This window comes from Periplaneta americana, chromosome 6, assembly GCF_040183065.1.
Source record: "Periplaneta americana isolate PAMFEO1 chromosome 6, P.americana_PAMFEO1_priV1, whole genome shotgun sequence".
Taxonomy (NCBI): Eukaryota; Metazoa; Arthropoda; class Insecta; order Blattodea; family Blattidae; genus Periplaneta; species Periplaneta americana.
This window is the reverse complement of record NC_091122.1, coordinates 112,926,062-112,944,763: the sequence shown is the minus strand read 5'-3', so window position 1 is coordinate 112,944,763 and position 18,702 is coordinate 112,926,062. Positions and strand designations below refer to the sequence as shown.

At 34.6% G+C, this 18,702-nt stretch overlaps 1 protein-coding gene across 1 annotated transcript in view; it reads right to left on the bottom strand.

The window, feature by feature from the left end:
• The window catches only part of LOC138701649 (chaoptin), a 1,160,966-nt gene that overhangs the window by 903,157 nt on the left and 239,107 nt on the right, over positions 1-18,702 (bottom strand). The window contains exon 3 of the mRNA XM_069828762.1: positions 4,873-4,937. The gene's annotated coding sequence lies outside the window, so the exon portion shown is untranslated. The remainder of the gene's footprint in view (positions 1-4,872; positions 4,938-18,702) is intronic.

Genomic DNA, 18,702 nt, shown 5'->3' with positions numbered 1-18,702 from the left:
ATGGGATAAATTGCAACTGTTGTGATGCAACTAAATACAAATTTGGTTAACGTCATAGTTAACCTACGGTAGGAACGTTACTTGCATAGAATTCACTCAATTTTGATCATGGACATTGTTGTTAAATAACGTGGCACTCGGACCACATGTTGCAAGGAATATACATTCTCACATTTCATGGAGAACGTAGACTGATAAAATGCCAAGAGGATAGTTGTATTTTAAAATATTTTCATTTTAATGACAATTGACAATGAATTATTATCAGCAGTAATTCACTATAGGTTTCGATTTATCTAGAGAAAATCAAAACTATAGTGGGATTTAATTGACTATTACACGATTAGAAGAAAGTATATAAAGATTAGAAGTAACGAAATATTCCAATACAATAAAATATTAATTGACTTACGAAAATACAACTGTCTTCAAATGTATTATTGTACCATCTCAACATTACAAATATTACGCTAGATGGTAGTAGAGTGTTATGATTAGCTGTTTTCTTGTTATCAGTTGTGCCAACTATGGAATCTTCATTGAATTCTGTGGACGGTTACTAGTCAAGAAGGCTTTGTTGATTCAGTTTCATTTTTATTAAAACAGTTGCATTCCACTTCAATTATCCGTATTCCAGTAATCAACGTCACTTGACAGATGATTTTCAATAAATCTTAGTATTAAACAATCTCTGATACGTGACTATCCATAATATCATATAGCAAAAGCTATAACATAACCTAAATAATATAAACAAGTGTTAGAAATGTTTTAATTGGGGATGACGAAATAAATAAGAAAACTTTTAATTAAGGATAATGAAATAAAAAATCAACATGAATAATTTTAAAAGAAACAATTATTGAAAGTACGATTTTCAAATTTGAATGTTTTAGTGATTGGTGGTTTAGTTGATGTCATATTGGACGTGTGCGTAAAAGAAGTGGAACTCGTTGATGTACATGGTGTATCCCTCAACTTATTCAGGATTTCAGAATGGTGTTCTTCATTTATTTGTAAACAGGGTTTCAGGGATGATGCATAGCTATGACCAGTGATCTTCATTAATTCTTGTTTTTGAATGTCAATGCGAGTCATATTTGAAACTGCTGTGCATCGACTGGAGTGCATTGTAATTTTTTGTTTTTCTTTTGACGTCCATACAAAGAAACAAATGGTAGGGTAGTGATAAAAACAAACAAATGCTAGGAAAGCAATAAAATTAAACAAATGCTAGGGACGTGATAAAATTGTGCGATAAGCAACCATGATTGATTGAAAGACGTCGTTTCGTACCTTTTTATTGGTCAAAAGTAGTATGTCGTAGTAAAAGTGTAATGGATACTGTAATAGTCAAAAAAGCAAAAATCGCCAAAGATATTATAATGGAAAATCAAGTAAACGTTATATACCTATCTTAACTTAGATGTTAACAAAATACCGTCCACTAAACAATCGAATGAATACTAATAGGCCTATCGATGCTGAATGACAAAGCGGTATTCTCTCCTATAACACGGGCCGACCAGTCGTCTTAAATCACTCACAGAAGCAACGCATGTGAGGCGTTTCATAGAAAACTCAGAGTCTTCATTTACAGCTGACACCCTGACATTGTAAGATAATATCACTTTTAAAAATATGTAAACAGGAGGTTATTTGAATAATATACAGAAATTAAAATTTCCCGTATTGCTTTATTGAAGTACGTTTCCTATTTAAACAGACCCCCCCCCTCCCGCTCAGTATGCGCCACTGCATACTGTCTGCTTTAGTCGCCTATAGCTAAAAAATATTTCACTTATTTTATGACGTGTTTTAAGACATAAAAATATAAGGGCTGTATTCATAGACATTTTTAGCGCGGGCTTCCGGTGGATGATCAGCGTTTTTCGTATTCATAAATCAGTGTTAGCGATAGGATATGATTTGAATTCTGTACTAGTAACCAGTGGATAGCCGGGGCTATCTTAGTACGCTCGTAGCGCGTGCTGCGAAATGTCTATGAATAGCACCCTAAGAGTTTTAACCACACAACGCGTTTATTCGTATGCTAGTCGGCAGTCTGGGAAAGTAAGATGGAAAATTGTGCCCTGGCATTGTAACGTGGTACCAATCTAAAACAAAAATGTTCTTTAATTTAAGTATGACTTATTGGCGAACGTTACGGTGCTACAGTAAGTGGCGCAAAATATTATGGCGCTATAGCAAATGGCGTAAACATCGTGCCCTGAAAACTTCGGTTATCTACAGAGTGTAACAAAAGTTTCTGTTACGGTGAAAATTTAGTTTTTTTTTTTTAATACTTGATGGTAAATATCACATTTTCAGCCAAATTAATAATAAAGGATTGCATAGCACCACAATCAAGTAGTACCAACTCCTATACCATAAAATTTGGTCACGGTTCCTGAGAAAATGGAAATTAACAAGAGAATAATTTTAACATACTGTTACAGAAACTTTTGTTACACTCTGTATTACACTAACCAAAATGTTTGTCTTTTGTTTCGTTAGCAACCTGACAAACTTCGATTATCTACTACTACATGGATTTCAGACGTAACTAGTACATTACTGGCGCCAATTACATACGTTGCTTCCACTTACAATTAATTTAAGATTGTAAAGTGACTTTTGCGCCACCTATAAATATATCAGAGTCTTAACGATGGAGAAACAATCTCGGTTATTTCAGCAATCTAATGATAAAGGACTCACCTTTACCGATATAGCTGTTCAGCGAGTTAAGACTGGGTCACAATAAACCGGGAACGGAAACAACAACGAGAACGGAAATATTGTTAAAATAATTATATTTAACATTATTTTCGTTCTCGTTCTCGTCGTTTCCATTCCCGGTTAATTGTGAACCAGCCTTTACTGTGCTTATCGGAGCCTTAATGATAAATGCCACTCCTCAGTTCTTATATCAGTAGAATGATTTTTAATGGTATTTATCACGGTCATAATGGAATAAATCACTTCAGTTGTAACATAAAACGAATGAATTCATATGCCTATCAGTTTATGGATGAATTCAGTTAATTTAATTTCTGTAACAAATGAATTCATATATGAGTCAGGAAATGGCAGAAATCACTTCAGACGTTATATCAATCGAATGACTTCATATATCAGTTAAAACAAAGATGATAAACAAATCTTCAAAATGGTGCAGGAATCGAACGAATTTACTATAGAGTTTTGGACAGAGGATAAAGAAATATTTTTCTTTATATACAGTTAAAAATGTAAATTCATTTAGCAATTGAGCTTAAATACAAGACGGTGCTTATTCCGTCGGATCCCGGCCACTTAGTCACTCATAACGAGTGCATCTCTGCACATGTACGGACATTGTGCCACTGTCATACATCTGTGACGCAGTGCATGAGGGTAGGCCACTAGAGGGAATCCAAGAGGTGGAACTTAAACTGAGAGGATTCAATCCGACATCGGGATGGGAATCCGGTGTGGCTTAGTGGATAGAGCATCAGCACGTAGAGCTGAAAACCCGGGTGCAAATCCCGGTGCCGGAGAGAATTTTTCTCCTTTCCACTCATCCTTCATCATATGATGACGCAGAATTTCTGCACGGAGATATCGTATGTACTTCGGTACATAGTAATAATAGGCCTATATGATAATATGCGAAAAATAATCACTTAGTGATTTAAGACGGCGCTTATTCCGTCGGATCCCGGCCACTTAATCACTCATAACGAGTGCACCTCTGCACATGTGTGGACATGGTGCCACTGTCATACGTCTATGACGCAGTGCATGAGGGTAGGCCCCTAGAGGGAAGCCAAGAGGTGGAACTTAAAGTTGGAGGATTCAATCCGACATCGGGATGGGAATACGATGTGGCTTAGTGGGTAGAGCGTCAGCACGTAGAGCTGAAAACCCCGGTGCAAATCACGGTGCCGGAGAGAACTTTTCTCCGTTCCACTCATCCTTCATCAATCAATTCATATTTTGTCACGGCTTGGACAAAAACAAATCATCTCAGTTGTCGTCGAATTTGAATTAATCATATGTACAAAAGATGACTTAGAATTAATATTTTAATTTGTTCTTTGTACTCTAGAGAAAATTTCTATGTCCTACATTCATATAAAGCAAAATGAGAAATTAGAGATTTATCTATCATTCACAGATGGAACTATTATCGATGTGAAGACAAACGAAATACAGAAGCAGCAGTTGCAAGTAGGCGGCATCTCTGCATGTGTGATACTAGACTGGCCACTTGATTCAAGCATTAATGCCGCAGTGTCTCTACCTGGTAATGACGCACCCAGAACTGTGACTGTTCGGCCTAGCATATAATCCACGCATACTGTGTGCTGTAGTCGTCAGCAACACTTATTGTCTCCGTGATAACGCCCACTGGCGACCGAATCGATTTTCGGTACTTGTCTAACCTTCAGAGAGATTCTGCACCCCAATAATAATTGTAGACAACTCGACGTGACAGGCAATGCTCATGAAACACGGGCAGCATTTCTTGAAGAATATTCTTTACTGCAGGAACTTTTGTCCAGAAAAATCGTACAACGGAATGCTGCTCGACGATGGTATACTCGTGTAGTTGTGCCTCCATTTTGCAGTTGCTGTTTCTTTGATTCGCTTGTGTCACTTGTTTACCTTGACACTAGATAATAATGTAATCTAGTTATGATAGCTTCAAGCGCTTCATTCAAAATTCTAGGTCGCTACTTCGCCTTGTAACTTACTTACTCGTCTGTGTACTTTTACATACGCTACTACAAAGTTCTTTCCCTCTCTACTCTGCTCCGAGAAGTAATTACACAGCCCAGCGGTATATAAGAAATGCATTAACTGTATTTGGTGTTCAACACTCACCGTTCAGGTATATCAGCTTCCAGCGTTGCCAATGGGAGCAAATTTTGGAAAGTATGAAAGTGTTCCTGTAACAAGAAGAATATGAAATTAATTGATAAGGGTCCGCCACTGTGCACCCCTCGGTCAGTAGGGGGTGGAAGACGAAGTGGGCGGAGGTCTAGTAGCTGCGAGCTATGTACCACGATCAATATGCCGTTAATCCATCTTAGCTAATAAATGTGTGCAGCTTACAATCTGGCAACAATGCCTATTACTCTTGTTCACAGGAACAAAGGCAGAATTATTCCGGTCCACGCAAACATGATCAAACCCAGTTCTACAATTTAATTGTCAACACCTTCAACAAGATGAAATCTACTGCCAGCAGCAGGGTACTACATTTAATCCAAATATGCTGAAACAAATAATATGAGCTTGTAACAGAGGAAGGCATAAGATTTTTCTGTTAAATGTAATTGTTTTCGTCACATTTGAAGCAACAACAACAAAACCAGTACATATAAGAGACGCGAACTTGTAACAAGTAAAATGAACTAATGAAAGATTTATACTCATAGGATCTGATAATACATTAAATTATTTGAAATTGAGTTGTTAGGTGTAAACGAAATAGCTATAAACTAATGACACTGAGAAAATTTCCTAAAAAAAATCACAGAGATCACCAAGCACTAAAACTTCCCGACAGAAACTTACTAGACCAAAAACTTGAATTAGCTATTACGTCACTACAGAAATTTTGTTTCATTCGATAGTATAAAACTAAACAGATATAAACATAACTGAGGGAAAATCCCATTATATACATCTAGGCAATATAGTCTCCGTCAAGCTCGACAATCTTCTGTCGTCTTGGTGGCCAAATATCAATTGCAGTCCTGAAAATGTCTTGTTCAGATTACGATGGCATGCAGTATCAGCAAAGTTAATAGTTTCTTCTGATTGAAACATTGACCGTGGAGTAGTGTTTTAACAGTAGAAAAAAAATTGAACTCTATATAAGAATCAAAATGTCATAAATTAATTAATTTGTATGAAACAATTGAACGGGTGAGTGGAAGAAAAGGATAGCATTGCAAAAAAATTGAGAAATTAAACTGAAATAGTCTTTTTGTAGATTTTTGCTTAAGCTATCCAGTGAGTGTCAAAAGGGGAATATTCCAGTCCCATATTATTATTATTATTATTATTATTATTATTATTATTATTATTATTATTATTATTATTATTAAAACCAGCATTGAAGCTTCAGTTGAGTGGAAAAAGGGATAATATTTCAGGAAAGTTACCTTTTTTCTACTCAACATTGCATTGGCTTAAATCCGAGGTCACAATTTTCTACCACGTGAGAGAACATTTTCAGACATTAAACGACAAGTTCGAAGATTAGATCGGATTACTCTACAAATGAGTTTGATGACATCATTCGAAATGCCAGGAAACTCAACCCCCATATCAAGTAAAGAGGCTTCAAAACAATCAGGTGCTCAATTTCAAACACTGGTGGCCACATTATTTCAAGAAAATATGTAAAGACATTGAGAAAGAAAACCTGACATTCAACCTCAGTAAGTACAGGTAACTTATATTCACTCAGAAGATGAAAATCTGCGTTGAGGCTTCAGAGTACATTGATGGTTTGCACCCTGGAACATTCAGGTTGAAGAAGCAAGAACATGTGGAGCTCCCCACTACTGCAGCGTATAATGGGAAACTTGGAACCAATATCAAACAGTTGGAGGACATCTCAAAAGTCACGCACTTCATACCTGATGAGTACAAGTCATTCTATGAAGACATCCTCAAGTATCCAAATTCAAATACAGCAGACAGTGATAAGGGTGAACAAAACTCATATTATGGTCATCACTGTATAGAGTAAAACCATTTTAAAATGTTGTAGTATTAAACATTTCATGTCACAGAAAAACATTATAGTTAATAATTTTGTCTGTTGTCAAAACATTGAGTGGAAAATACATTCAATTATTAATAATTATTTAAAAAAATAAGTATTTGACTTCGAGATTGTTTGAGTGAACACTTAATGACTTGTTCTACAATTGCCTATTAGTAACTTTTCCAATTGAAGCCTTAGCTTATTGTGTAAACTTTTTTTTGTGTTCCCACAAACTAGGGAAGTTGGAATGTTATCCCTTTTCCACTTACCCGTTCAATTAGATCGTTAATTAAAGAGAAAAAATTTAGTGAAAAATAAACTGAATCTAATAATAATCATAGTTTTAGAAGTAGATGAGAATTAGAAGAAGATATGAATAGTACGACAGTAAGTGATGTAAATTCTAGGAAGTGATGAATGAAAATGAAAGGACAAGTAAAGACAGATAATCAAGAGCATGCATTTTGGTCACTATAATATATGTCAATGTATAATATTGTAAATAGTTTAAGTAAGAAACTGCTGGCTCGAATACAGAAATGTGAAGGGTGAGTAGGACCGAATATGTTGAGAGAAATATGAAGAGTCAGCAGGACCGAATGTATTGACAGAAATATTGTCATATATATATATATATATATATATATATATATATATATATATAAAACTTTCTGTTATTATGTTATATTAACAGGAAAAAGAAACTACTCAAAACAAATAGACTCAACGCGAACTAAATATAACCAGTTTTAACGTCATACACAACATTAATAAAACATTTCATCTATATTTAGTCGACTATGTGAAAGTCAGACTGGTGCATTATGAGAACAAAATTAATCAAATATTACAGTTGAGAGATCTGATTTGTTAAAATGAAAGCGAAATTGCAGGTCATAAATTACCCAAGTTATATACAAAACCGTTATATAATTAAAACTGATCCCACATTTAACTCACGCTAACATAATCAGTCTAACACATTTGTTGGAATATCAGCCTTCAGTAAAACAAAATTAAGGATGCACACTTTAGAAAGTACTACATAACTTATAAACTATAACAGGTCACCAGCTCTAAATGTCTGTTTTTATTACGATTGAGATAATGATTATTGAAATGTAAAAGTTTCCAGAGTGATATATTTTTTATTATTAGCCTACATACAGTCACAGTAACACCGAACCATCTTCATCAGTGTTCTGGATTTCGTGAATAGTGAGTCAACTCCTTAATACAGAAGCAGGTTGGAGGGATAAGGCATGATCCCTCTCCCCTTAGCCATCACTTGGTCATTCAACGTTAAGCAGTGTATCCTTCCCCTCCTACCTTTCCCTATATATTGCAGGTTGCATTTATATGTCGTAATTTTTTCCAATCACTGATCTACATAATATATATTGCAAGTATGTCGAAGTAGCCCACATTTCACAAAATTGAATTGAACAACGAAATTTTATGTCTGAATCAAGTAATAAAACAGTAAAAGTTACTTAATATTAATATAGTAAGAAATGTTTATGTATGTAGATTTGCCTCACAATAGAACAACTACATAACCTGTTGATATAAATTTTAGATTTTACACAATGGAGTTTCTTTCTTCTTTCCTCATTAAGCCAGAAAATGTTGCGTCCGTTTCTACAGGTTAATTGAATATTTATGTGTCATTCCATTCCCCTGTGTTTCTTCTCCCACTTGGTCTCCAATCTTTACATTCCGAATCAATATAAATTGATTTATCCATGCGGTTGATATTAATAAAGTTTCAGTCATTAATTTGTTGTTTATCAAGGCATTCAAGTCTTCACTTTGAATTTCTCTCCAATACCACAGAATAAAGTTTCGTTTTCTAATAGTTTTTAGTAACTTTATTTATCAACTTCATTTAAGTGGTCTATATTTCATTATTAAAGTAGCTGTATTAGGATAGCCATCCTTGGTCCGTGCGTTTTGTTTACAAACATTAACTAGTTGTCGCGTGTCCCCTAGCCAACAGTAGTGACGACGTATATTCAGTTCCTATCGGCTGCACTGCCCATTCACTGATGTTGTAGCTATGAGTTTGGAAGTGGTCTTCCCAGCAGGTAGAGTTTTAGCTAGTGGAAGGGGTTAGTATTTACTTAGTCTGAAGCAAGTCAAGGGGCTTGACAACTAGTTAATGTTTATAAACAAAACGCACGGACCAAAGATGCCTATCCTGATAAAGCTACTTCATCTCAATATTATTAATTAGTCTTCACTTTTGGACTGTTTTTATTTCAGATTGTTTTCATCTGTAGTGACCAACTTCACAGTATTATTCTTTTCTGAACACAAAACATAATAATCATAAATTGAGGCATTTCCTGGAATAACAACTCAAACGTATGCTATGTCTTTTTTCCGTTTCCAGTACATATTGACACATGTTTCTCCTGGCAAAATATTTTATACACCAACAAGCACAGCGCTCTCTAGAAATATTTGAATGTAGTTCTGCACAATACTGTTATACCGAATCTCAAATGTTTGATTATCCTATATCTCAAATTGAATTTCTTCGGAATATGTATGATAAGGCTTCCTTGTGTTAAATTCTAACGTACCTTGTTTACATGTTTCGATCTATTATGGGTCATCCTCAGAACTGGTAGTTTCTGGTATTGGCGCCTCTTGTTTTGTTTCCTGTGAGGGTGTGTTTGTGTGTTGTAAAGTGGAGTCAGAGAGTGTGTGTTCTGAAATTGAGTTGTGTGTTGAGAATTTCTTTGGGGCGTGTTTTTGTGTGCCTGTATATTTCATATTGTTCTAGTGTGTCTCAACACGCAACTCAATTTTCAGAACACACACACTCTTTGACAGCACTTTACACCACACGAACACACCCTCACAGGAAACAAAACAAGAGGCGCCAAGACAAGCAACTACCAGTTCTGAGCACGACCCACAATAGGTCGAAACATGTAAACAAGATGCGTTAGAATTTAACAGAAGAAAGTCTTATCATACATATTCCGAAGAATATTCAATTTGAGATATAAGTTAATCAAAGTGATACAGTGTTAAAAGTTGTGTAATCAAGATTTATATTCAAGATTCTGTATACAAGTTCTTGTTCCAGAGAACGTCTCAATAAATACCGATCATCGCTAGATAATGGGGACTAGGGCATACAAATTTCAAAATTTGCTGTTATTTATAAACATTTCGATACTAAGTCAAAATCATCAAGATTACGACGAATAAGAGAACTTTATGCTCTGTAGCTATACGGCTGTGGTGTTGAAGAACTCCATGTTATGGGGGTCACTGCCACTGCTTTCTTTCTTCATAGTCGAGTTCTATAGGCAATTGAAAACCCGTGATAGCGATGAGGGAGGGCCGCGGCCAAAGGATTAAATATACAGGGTCTAATGGGTATAAGTGCCGTTCTTCTCACAGTCGTCGGGGACGGTCTACAGGATCAAAAAATGTCCATACAACATAGGGTCAAAACTTGATAGTTTTCCCAGAAAAAAAATATTTCTTCTCTTATTTTATTCGCGTTATACTGCTTATAACGTTAGTAAAATTACGAAAACAATTACATCAGTACGTATATTTAGCAAAGAGTTAATATTAGTTTAAATAAATATTTGTGTTCTAATATTTTTTCGTGAAATTAAATAAAATTGCATGCTTAAATTTGTTAATATTCTGGCGTGAGAGACGTGGCAATGTGTTCAGCAGGCAGTACTCTGGACAGACGTATGTACATGTCAGCTGAGATCAAGCTCCCTGTCTATAGGTCTATTGCCGAGCGGATGAGAGTTCGGTACCAGGTATTCGATGAACAACTTAGAATGTCATTCACAGTTTAGGAATATTAATTAATGGAGAAAGTTGTCGTAATTCAAGTGAGGCAAGAAGATATACCAACGATGTTTTCCGCAATAAAGGTTACCTAATCGGCGAACTTTTGTAGCGGTTTCTCAACGATTATAAGAAACTAGAAGTCTCTTACCTGGTTTCGAAAATCACACACACAGAAATTTCTTTAAAAATGATACTGCTTTATGGAAGCGGGAGAGATTAAAATGTTGCATTTAAAAAAAAAAGTTCGTGCGCTTTTGTGCAGTAAATCATTATTGTTTATTTTTTAGACGTACAATAAATAAATGAACCAATATTCCAAATACTGTTAAATAAAACGGAAATTTACCATAAAGTTCTATTAATGGGAATGAAAGTTTGTATTTGCTGTTCGTTTTATGTAAACAACGGTCCGCCCCTGCATTATAACAGAACATCTGTTTTGTACCGGTATGTCTGTATCCGCTTCAGCTGTACCGTGTACTTTTAAACTCCCTTCTCCTCATCCAGCAACATTGCCAAACGCCTAATATTGTAAATTGTAATAATTATTTAAATATTGCAGTTAGAAAAAAAATTGTGAGGACATTTTTTCTTCCTTATGACATGAACAATCATCAGTTAAAATAATGACCCTTATACTCCTTACATTCTGTAGGTTCAATCCTATATTACTGCTTCGTAAATTGCATTTTTGTTCGAGTTATAAATATTCTCCTAAGGAATTCATTATTAGAGGGAGAGTATGGTGAAATAATGGTGAAATGTTAAGAAAATACACATATTTGTTTTTATGTTCGTAATTATATTTGTACCTTATAGTTTCCTAATATGGTTTAATTTCGTATTTGAGAGCCTTTCAAACTGTATCAGATGATTTTTATATATTGTAATGCACAAAGACGAAATTGCAAAAAAATTATAATGTGACTATACAGACGAACAACGTTCTAATCCAAAACCGTCACCGTTCTAAGGTACTGGTATCATCCAATGTAATCAAATGTGGCCAAACATACGTTGCGTGAGTAAGCTGAGATATATTCTGAATGCTGTTTTCTAGACATTAAAATTTTAAGCAGTTTCTTGAATAAAAAACCTCCTGACACAATAGTTATTGCCAGATTGGTCTGAAAATTCTCACAGAGGTGAATTAAACGTTGATAAATACAATTTAATTAGCATTCGTATGGAATATTAATATTAAGTTCCTTCGGCGCATATTAATATTGCACTAAGGTTAAAATATGCTGTAATGGTAAATTCATGAAATTAAAAAATATATATATTGTTATTCTCTATTTTGACTAAACGAAAAAAGCTAATTAATTTTTATTCCCTTGACTATTTTCGAGCTTTAGAGAAAATATTAACCTAACATTTTGAAACCTTTGTCGCAGGAAGCTTTATAAAAAACATACTTAAAAATAGAATTAAAAAGTTGTTTCCCTAATGACACCAAATTTTGTACAGATAACGGTTTTGTAGGCATATTTATGTAGTTCAAAATTCATAAATTATGGATAAAAATTGTAGCAGTTTTAAAAATCGTATAACAGTCCTATTAATACCTATATAATTAGTTCTTAGAATTCAATTTATTTAACCCTTTGAATATGATTATTTAACACCATACATGAGGTTTCCCAAAGTCGAGACCTAGCTAAATTGCTTTCTCGCATCCAAAGTCGATAGATTTACCACATTTGATGAAAATTCTTAAACTCGTTTTAAACATAAAATTTACAGATACATAAGAAACCCTCGTTTACTAGTATTTGATTGAAATCGAATGAAATATGTAATTTATTGTAAAAGGGATAAATCATGCAATGTGAAGGCATGTGTCAAATTTGTGGGACTCATTTATATTTTAGTATCTGTTGTTGAGATATAAATATTTCCGTTTTTTTACCGAACTGTTACTTTCATGGAAAATACTAAGCAATGACAGAACCATTTTTGTTATCCAACGGACATTTGTTATGTAATAATTTAGATAATTTAAATTTAATTCTAAAATATCCTTCACTTACAGTAAATAATTCTGTACGTAATAATTAAAGTCATTTCCATCCGGAATGCATAACGGGAAATAAAGGTGAAAGGTCACACACCCCCAGATTTACAAACTTCATCGCCCGGACATAAATGAATCATTAGAGGTTGGTGCGGTCATACGGTCCATGTATTATTAAGTGACCCCCGGCAGAAACCACAATGTAGCTGCCCGAATTATTCAGCAACCCGGAGTACGAAGTTCGAGTGTACGCCCAAACTTTATATTCAGTCCGCTGCAAGTATTAACTTTTGTATTTCACACTTCCTGCCGCCAGAACAGACCAACATTTCCAAAGATTTAATATTTTATGATATTTTGAATAGTAAAGATTGCCTATGTGAGTAAAGTACGACTTAATGGTTTAGCACTTTTATTTTACACTTAACGGACTACGTAAGCCAACATAACCGTTTTATTTAACATCTCACTCACCGCCTTCTTTTTTCGCTATGCATTAAATAGTGACAGCTCCTTACAATATCGATCTATTGATTTTCTTGATAGAGCTCTTTTTCTTGCTTGTTCCGTTTCTACCAATATTTCGTTAGGAATGTCAATACAATCCATTTCTACAAACTAATCTTAGACAAAAACATTTGCAGTACACACTTCTGTTTCATATTTCTACCATAGTAACCGATTATGACGTTTTTCTATCATAGTAACTGATAAAGATGTTTCTCAATAGAATCGGTCATTTTTGAAACCACATGAGTCCATATTTTTACGAAAATGGGTTACCGGTACTATAGGAAGCACATGGGTCCGATCATTACTAAGCATTCTATAAAATCTTAAAATATTGAGTTCTTTCAAAACCAGATCAGTCCCGACTCAGGTGGCTTTAACACTTAACATCATGATGCAGCCATGACACATTTGCTATCATGCACTTCTTTGTCAAGGTGTTGGACATTGAGAGTATTTCCAAAAGTTCTATAGAAGAACAAATAATTAAGAGTGTTCTATGAAAGTACCTGTACCAGATAGAATAGAGATTTTTAATAAAACTACGTCATTTGAAAGCAAAAATGAACAAGATGTGTACCTATGTACCTTCAAGGACTTGTAGAAGTGCATGATAGAAAGAGAAAAAATCCTCGAAGAGAGATTCCAACGCAAGAAACACCGTCCTTTTTGTAGGGATAATATGCAATTTATGTTATTTTCTTATTATGAACTAAAGATATGTCTCTAATCATACATTGCCATTAAACATATGACACACTGGTTTGAAAATTAATTACTCGCGAATAACTTTTTTTATGTCGGGTATGATACTTTGAATTTAATTTGTGAATGATATGAATAATTTTTAATATGAAATGAAAATAATAATATAAATTGATTGAAAACTGTATAATAATGTATTTCACACTACAACAAACAATATACTCCATATTTTGTCAGGATACTGGAGTTGTTATTATTGATACTTGTTAAAACAACATTTGTCCAAGAAATTAAAAAATATTTTAAGGTGATATGAAATGAGATAATTAAGATACAATGCTTTTGTAATCAGACATACTAATGTATGGTCCTCCTGTAAAAAATTTCACAGACCTAACAGAAAATGCATTAACTATAGGTACCGGTAGTTTTTTCTATTTTTCTCGAAACTTATTTTCTGTGACTCATGTGGTTTAACAAATGACCGATTCAATTGTTGTTACTCGTATATATACAAATGCTCAATAATTTCTGTTCCAGAAAACAGGTACAATACAATAATTATTAATTTGTTTTCTCTTAAGATATACGATTCAAAATATAATAAAATGTTTTACAATACACGACCGTTATAAGAATTCAACATGCTCTCATGGATAACTAAACTCGCTGTCGCTTGTTTAATCAAATTCCATGCTCGCATGTTAAGTTCTACATAACGGTCTTGTAACGTAAATAACAATTGAACATATTATACTCATAGCATGTGGCGGCAACATTCCGTCCAGAATGCACTCAACTTTGAAACGTCGCATTTATTGTATTTCCTATTTTCCGATTTTGATACTTAATGACACTATCGAAACGGCGTCTGTCATTTTTATTGCTGCTTTCAAGGCTTGCGGGTTGTTGCACGTACGATATTAATCAATATTCCATATGCTTAGTTGGAAATCGAAAGTTGGAATAACATAACGAATAACTTTAATGTACAGTATGTTATTAAGATAAAGTTACGTCACATGTAATTAGTGTATTATAAAATGCTTGAATAAAAAAAAAACAAATATATTCATCGGCTAGAAATTGAGTTTAATTCTTCAATTAACAGCTTAGATAATTTTCAGTACTGATCATTTTCATACACACATTCGTCTATATGGAACGAAGTTTTAAAAGAATTAAACCAATTCCAATTACACAATTTGTATGTATCAATGTATAAATATAAAAAGCACCTTGGAGACCATCAATTTTTAGTACTTGAAGAAAGAGGAATAAGAATTAGGCCTATATTTAGCAAAGCGCCATTTCAACTTAAAAGAAATACTGTTGTAATATACCGTCTACCTACATTCATTTGTCGACAGTTAAATACGCTACAAAAATTCAATGCAACTTTTAACGGCATTCGAAATTCTACATTTAGACATTTTTGAAAAATCAAATTATTAATTCATGAAGAAATTAATTAATTCTTATAATTTTCATTAACTTTACGGCTTGTAGAGTTTCCTTGTGAATTTCATGAGAAAAATTATTCTAAGCATTCAGTACTACACATTCAAATTATATGCAGAGATGTTTTAAAATGAAATAAGTTCTAATTACATAGGTTATAAATTTATAACTTATATTGAAAAAAGTTGCCGCTATAGTTTAGTGGCTAGAGCGCTGGACATATAATCTTGTGGATCCGGATTCGATCCCCGGTTTATTCCCGATTTACGAGTACCCCATAACTTGTATAGTGCAAGCCCGTAGTCCAGGTAACAAAGGGGGTTGGTCCTGGATCTCGGACTTCCCTGTGGCATCCCAAACAATCATCATCTTATCTCATCGCGGTGTAGCGTAGACCAACCTCCCTCGGGAAGGATTCTGTCGGTAAATTGGTCTACATAATTGACTTCATATGGGTGAACGACGAAAAGTTAGATACCCGCCATGAGTTATTATATATCAGTTTCAGAATCATTCTTTCTTCATCCACTCTTTTCAACACAGCTTCACTTCTTATTCTGTTTGTCCACTTTACACGCTCCATTTTTCTCCATATTCACATTTCAAATGCTTCTAGTCTCTTCTCTTCACTTCCTTATAATGTCCATGTTTCGGACCCGTATAATGCCATACTAAACACAAAGTACTTTACTAGTCTCTTCTTTTGTTCTTTTTCTAGAGATCCACAAAGTATGCTCCTTTTCCTATTAAATGCTCCCTTTCCCATTGCTATCTTTCTTTAGACTTTCTGGAAGCAGCCCATGTTACTCCTTATACTACACCCCAAATATACCGTGTCCCGCTTAGAGGGATCGAGAAATAAATACTAACCATTTAAAATTAGATGAAGATATTGTTTCGATTTACATCTGACAGATGCAGAAACTATCCGAGTTTATGCACCAATGTTTTAAAAACAATTGCACGTTCATGAGCATGCGCACTAACGTTTATAGTGGAAACAAGCTGATCAACTCCTCCCAGAATCGATTTTTCAGCAACATGGGGCTCCACTCCATTACTATGGAGCATGCGTGGCTTCTTGAATCCAAACTTTCCCAATAGGTTGATCGGAAAAGGAGAACCCTTGCCTGGCCACCTAGGTCAACCGACTTGACGCCCATTGACCTTCCTCTGGAGCTTTGTGACAAATGTTGTGTACCAGCGTGATACAGTTGACACTTTGGAAAAACTGAGACAATGCATTATATATGCAACTTGCGCTAATCACTTCCATAAATGTTATAGAACACTTGGCACAAGGTTGGGTACCATATAGATGTCTTCAGGGTAGCTCGAGACGCATACATCAAGTTGCATCGACCATTCTCCGAAACTCTGAGAGTTTTTACATCAAGTTGTACAAAAAGTTATGTTATAAAACCATTATTTATACTTTAAATTAGCACTTATTTCTCTATCTCTTTAAGCGGGACACGGTGTATTTGAAGATATACACTTGTTCTACAGCTTCATTTAGAATTCGCATGTTTATCTTCTTTATTTTTCATCTAGTGGCCATGGTCTTCTTCTTGTTTGCATTTAATCTTCAACCCATAACCTTTTCAGGCAAAGGAACTGAAAACCACTGATAGATTGAAAATCATTCTTAAGAAAAATGACACCAACTCTTCCTACAGCAGCTACGATATACGGGGTGGAAACTGGTAATAGCTCATAAGGAGAGATCTGAAAAACCTAAGTATGTTTTTTTTCTCTAACATTCTCCGGTTTAGAGGAAATCGTTACGTTTCTACGAAGCATTTGGCAACATCACGGCTGATGCAATAACTCTAAGCAAGCGCGTCCTGCATTCCTTACCTTCCCCTTCCCTTCTACTGTACTCAGTTACACGGGACGTGCGCTGCGCTGCAAGATTTATTTCAACGATTTTCTCTGTTATTCAGTTTCAATTCATGGCTAAACGTTTTAATTTGCAAAAAAAAGATTCAAGACATTAACACTTCAGATTATTTTTTCCTAACTGCTTGTATAGCCATTTCTCTCGGGCCATTACCTCAATAAAGCATCGGGAAAAACTACATTTTTTCCTGCTTATCGGTGCTTCATCGAAGGAAAGGTGTAATAAATATTTTGTTATATTTAAAATGTAAATTTACCTCTTCAGTTTTGGTGCAGAAATACAATCCACTCTGTATATACTATTAGTAACTGGACAAACTGTTATGGCAAGGGAAATACAACAGATGAACTTTCAATTCATACCGACTTTGTCTGTATCATCTGTCTACGTATTTGTAATTATTTCCTGAATTTGCATCAATACATTTCGAACATAGAGAAAAAAAATAGGATGTATTCAATATGAATATAAATTAATTGCATTTAATGCAAAATCCAAAGATTAGGATTCATGTAAGTGAGGAGAACTCCGATTTATTCGCATGAACATCGGCTGTACATTTTAAATAGAACTTCCGCATTTGAGCCATGACCTTTGACAGAAATCAAAATATCGGAGTTAACAACACAGAATGTGAACAAACGCCTCTGTTCACACCCACACATAAACCAGATTCACAATGGGTGGAAAAGAGCAGATTAGCTTGCCATTAGCATAGTGTTGCATTAGCAAACATTTCACAAACTTTTAACACCAGTGGCGTCTATTTCAGTGATAATTACTAGGGGAACCTGGAGAATACGTAAACGAAAAAAAGCCACGTACTGTAACAAGAGTTCAGAATAAAGTTTAAATATAATTTCCTTTTTTTTATGCATATCTTATGACTTTGATTCAGAATGTAATTAGCAGTTTTTTATATAGAGAGAGATTTTAATTATCCACTTACAAACAAAATAAAAGATTAACTGTAGCGATAACCTTGATGTAATTTTTAATCTTGTGTTCTTTTTACTTATATTACAACACAGGTAATGGGTAAGGATAAAAAACATTAGTTTTAATTAATATAGTACTGATACTATACTGGGTGTTAAAAAGAATCCAATATTTTAGGAGGTGCTAGTATGCATCAAAACAAGAAAATAATGTCTAATAAACATGGGTCCTACAACATATATTTTTTTTAAGATCTGAACACTTGTTCATAGGAGGTGCTCAATGTGACGTCCATTCAAAGCAATGCATTCCTCTGCCCTTCGGCGTAAGGAATCACGCAGTCTTTAAAATTGGTCTGGTTCCTTCATGTGTCCCCATAACCATAAATCTAGGTGATTTAGGTTTGGGGAACAAGCAGCCCAAGATGTGGGGCTTCCCCGACCAATCCAGCGGACCTAGAATGTCAGCGTCAAGTGTTCACGCACATTGTAGAGAAAATGTGCTGGTGCGCCATCATGCATGAACCACATCTTTAATCTCTGCTGACATAGCACATACTCC